Consider the following 5,014-nt stretch of genomic DNA (forward strand, 5'->3'; position numbering starts at 1 on the left):
GGAGGGGAGGGGGAGGGAGGAGGAGGAGGAGGAGGAGGGAGGCAGCACACTGGCCCCAGCAGGGGAGATGGTCTGCAGCCCTGGGAAGGAGGCCCATTAGCCAGGCTCCTGGCTGGGTGAACTCAGCAGACGTGGGGACAGGGACACAGTGACTGGAAAGCATGAAAGCAAGAGGTGGAAAAGGAAGGGGGGTGAGCAGCCGTCAGAGCTGTGACTTTAGCTTCAAGGGACAGAACAGAGACCTTCACCATGAGGACATCCACTGCTGTGTAGAAAACATCTGGAGGTTGGTGGTTGGCCAGGGCCCAGTCCCTCTCTGGGTTCCCAGGCCACCAGTTCGGGCTGACCAACCGTTCTGGTTGCCCTGGATTTCTCAGTTCTCGTGCTGAAAGCCCTGCATCCAGGGAAACAGGTGCAGAGTTTTGCTCTTCCTGGGCATAAAATAACTGCCTCAGCTCCAGACGTCGCCCCTCAAGAGCAAGAAGCAATGATATGCAAGCAAATCCGATTTCTTCTTGAACTTCTCAGAGGTCCACCAAAGACTGGGTCACACGGTCACCCGAGACCTGACTTGCAAAAGAACAGGGGGTCGGCTTAGACCCACGGCGATCCCCCCCTGGACCCAGGGCTCTGTTAGTGAGACCAGGCTGAGCAGGCCGCACCGCGGGGGCTCAGCCTGCTGAGGCCAGGTTTCCTGTGCGGAGTGAGCCCAGGCCTCACCTGGAACGGGGTAAGAGGGCTAAGAACAGACGTTCTCAGGAAGAAAGGCACGGAGGACAGTGTTCAGCCGACACAGAGCAGATGGGGATGGTGCCTGTGGAGACCAGCCGTGCACCACTGTTTTTAGCTGACCTCCCAAGCCCTTGGGCCTCGGCCTCCCAGCAGGGAGGGCGGTGGCCAGCTTTTCACCACTGAGACCAAAATACCTGGCAGGGAGCACTCAGAGGGAAAGCTGATTTGGGCTCCCAGTTCCAGGGGTTCGGTCCACGGTGGACCAACACCATGGCTCTGGCTGAGCAAGGTAGAACATCACGCAGAAGGATGTGGGGGACAAAGACGCCCAGCTCCTGGCATCTGGGAGGCGGGGGGGGGGGAGGAGGGAGGGGGCCCAGGAACTGCAGGAAAAGATGGAACAGATGCCCGCTTCTGGGACACACCCCAGAGACCCCTCTCCTCCAGCCTCACCCCAACTGCCCACAGGCACCACCAGTGAGTCCATTCAAACTCGGGTGAACTAATTAGGTCACAGCTCTCACTCCAACCAATCCTCCTCCAAACATTCCGGTGTTAACAGGAGGTTAGGGGGCATCTCACATCCAAACGACAGCAGAGGGTGGCTCCATACAGCCCTCTTGGGGACCCCAGATCTGCTCCGTGTCATCTTTTGTCCCTGTACAATTCTTTTCTGTGTTTAGGATTTTTTTCTGTGGGGCACTTTACCAGAAGGGCAAATATTGAAGCAAAGAATTTGACTTTGAAAATATGCTTTTTGGGGGGGGGGTACTAGGGATTGAACCCAGGGGTTAAGTACCCGCATCCCCAGCCCTTTTTATTTTTTATTTTGAAACAGGGTCTCACTAAGTTGCTAAGGCTGGCCTTGAATTTGCAATCCTCCTGCCTGAGCCTCCCAAGTTGCTGGGATTGCACCACCCTGCCCGGCTGAAATGATGCTTTATCTGAATTGCGTAAGTATTACGTGCTCCCTGTAGAAACACAGAAAACACGCAGCGGCAGAAAAAGTGAAGATCACGGCCAGGCATGGGGGCACACACCTGTGATCCCAGCGACTCCTCAGCAACTCGGTGAGACGCTGTCTCAAAATAAAAAATAAAACATGGGCTGGGGGTGTGGCTCAGTGGTCAAGTGCCCCTGAGTTCAATCCCTGGTACAACAACCACCAAAAGAGAGAGAGAGAGAGAGAGACAGAGAGAGAAAGAAAAGTCTAGATCACTGAATGACATTCTACTTTTTTAAAAAATATTTTTTTAGTGTTGATGGACCTTTATTTTATTCATTTATTTATATGTGGTGCTGAGAATTGAACCCAATGCCTCACACATGTGAGGTAGGTACTCTACCACTGAGCCACAACCCCAGCCCTGACATTCTACTTAAAAAAAAAAACAAAAAAAACTTTTTTAGTTGTAAATGGACACAAATTATTATTATTATTCTTTTTTATGTGGTGCTGAGGGTCGAACCGGTGCCTCACTCTGCCACTGAGCTACAGCCCCAGCTCGACATTCTACTTTTTTGGGAAAAAAAAAAAGAAAAAAAAGAAACAACATTTTAATTTTTATTTGTCCATTTATTTGGGTCCTGGGGATTGAATCAAGGACCTTGTGCTGAAAAGATAAATGGTTTCCTGACTCGGTGGCCTCGCCTATTTTGGGAAACAAGTTCCTGGGGCCTCACCCCAGCCCTGCAGAGCCCAGCCCGACTGATGGTCTGGGAGTGGTCCCCGTGGGGTCCCCAGTGGAGGTGCTGAGGGTGTCTGAGGCGGGGCTGGGGAGGTGCCCCCAGGGGTCTCAGCTGCCACCTGCAGGAGGCGAGGGGCGGGGGCTGCAGGCAGAAGAGAGGCCACCTAAGCCGGGCCAGGCTGGAGGCCAGGTGGTGAGGCCCGGACAGGGGGCGGGGCTGGCCCATCCCACACATACCACGTGAGCTCAGGGGCAAGTGCCGGGTGGCCAGGAGAGCCTGGTCACTGCCACCCCCATCCCTGTTGGGAGTGGAGGCAGGGAAGCCAGGTGGGCAGGGCAGAGGTGTGACAGGCATGGGGGGGGGTGGCGCTGTGGGTGCTGGGAAGGCAGAGCCGATGGGTTTCACTGCTGACGACGGAACCTGGGGTGCCAAGAAGGGAGCAGCCCGAGCAGGGTGGGGTGGGGGTGTTGCTGCTGTGGGGAAGGAGCTTTCTCCTGAGCCGAGGGACCAGCACAGGAGGGCAGTGTCTGTGAAACAGGTGACACCAGAGGGGCTGCAGGTGGCTCACTGCAAGGGCTGTGTGGAGCAGGTTCAACGCCAGCATCGCTCTTGCCACCAGAGCTCCGCGCCAAGGGAAGATGGTTGTTTTTTTTTTTTTTTTTTTGTCTTTTAATTGAAATACACCTACAGGAAACAAACGTAATGTCCCATGTGGTCGCACCCAGGTCAAGGCAGGACGTGGCCAGCACCCGAAGCCCTCTGGCAAACTTCCGCATGTGCACAGCCACCGCCCCGACTGCTAACTCCGTGGTTTCCCTGCGTTGGCACCTTTCTCTGCTGGTGGCATCACGTGGGACAGTCTGGGGCCTGGGTCCCTTCGTGGTGCCTGCAGCTCTGTGTTGCTGTCTCGCTGTGCACGCCAACAGGTTCTACCCATCTTTTCCCTCTTCAGAGTTCCCCGGGCCATTTCCACGTTGGGCTGTCCCAGACAGCGTTGCAATGAACATTCTAGAACATGACTTCTGCTGGGTACGCACCTCAGAACGGAATCCCGCCTCACCACCGAGGCACGTTGGGCTGTACAGCAGCTTTGACACAGTGTCCCAGTGGTGTATCCTGTCCCCACAGGTGGGAGCTCTGGTTGCTCCTTATCTTCACACTCCATGATTCATGAGCCCCTTTTAGGTGCTACTGGCCCCTGGGGGGCCCTCTTTTGCAAAGTGCCTGTTCCAGTCTTCTGCCCCTCTGTGTGGGTCTTCTGTCTTCCTGATGGTTAGGAATCCTCCTCTATGTACTGTGGACTTTTTGTGTGCTAAGGTCTTCTTCACTCCGTGGCTCGTCCTTTCCTCCCTTACCAGCCAGGAGGGCTCAGGGGACTTTAGACCACTTAACAAATATCCACCAGGCTTCCCCGCACGGCATGCTCGACGGGCAAGTGGGTGAATGACAGATCCTGGGCCCCAGCTCCCCGGGAATGCTGCCTTGCAACCCCGTTGGCAGACGCTCTACAGAAGTTCCAGAACAGCACTGTCAATAGCTAAGCCAGCTGTTTCTGGAACATGTCCCACATTGAAGTGGGGCAGGTGCCGTGGTGCACACCTGTAATCCCAAGACTTGGGAGCTGAGGCAGGAGAATTGCAAGTTCAAAGCCAGCTTCAGCAACTTAGTAAGACCTTGTCCCAAAAAGGGCTGGGGGTGTATCTCAGTGGGAAAGTGCTTTTGGGTTCAATCTCAGAGAGAGAGAGAGAGAGAGAGAGAGAGAGAGCGAGAGAGAAAGAGGACCTATCCTGGTGAGAGGGATGACTATTACCCACATTAAAGATCCTTCTAGCAGGAGTGAGGGGCTGGGGGGGTCCTTGGAACCCAGCTCTTGCCTGATCCAGGCAGCCAGCAGTCAGAAGCCCCGCTCCCCCTGCCTCGGGAGGGGTAGGGCCATCAGGAGCTCTGGCATTGATTGACAGCTGGAGCCAGAGCCAGGGTCCAGCATGATGCCTAATGCCTGGGGCCATCAGGTGAGTGCTGATGGCCCACAGTGACCAGCTGGTTCCAAGCACTGGCTGTCCACTCCACTGCTGGACAGATACCAGTTCCACAGTCCTTGACCAGCAAGGTCAAGGGCAGCTGCAGGGATCCCCTGGGCTTAGGGGACAGCCCGCACTGCTGTGCTTCCTGGGTGGACCTAGCCCCTCTCGGGCTCCCTCAGCACCTGAGCAGCTGGACCTGGCTTGGGGAGAGCCTAAGGCTGCTGACGGGGCTGACCCATAGACCTGGGGCCCATAGGTCCCCAGGAGTCCCATTCCTTTCCATGTCTGCTCCCTCACCAACTCACTCCCTGTGACCATGCCCCACCTGCAGACATGTCTCTCCCCACATGGCCCTGCCCCCTCATCCCTGAGGAATATAAAACCAAAGCCACATCTACCACTTGCCACAGCCTCCCCACTGCCCACCACCCACCTCCCACCACTCACCTCCTAACCACTCAGCTCCCCACCGCCCACCTCCTACCACCCAGTTCCCCACCTCCCACCTCCCTCCACCCACCTCCCCACCTCCCACCTCCCACCACCCATCTCCTACCACCCACCTCCTA

Source organism: Marmota marmota, unplaced genomic scaffold, assembly GCF_001458135.2.
Source record: "Marmota marmota marmota unplaced genomic scaffold, marMar, whole genome shotgun sequence".
NCBI classification, from domain to species: Eukaryota; Metazoa; Chordata; class Mammalia; order Rodentia; family Sciuridae; genus Marmota; species Marmota marmota.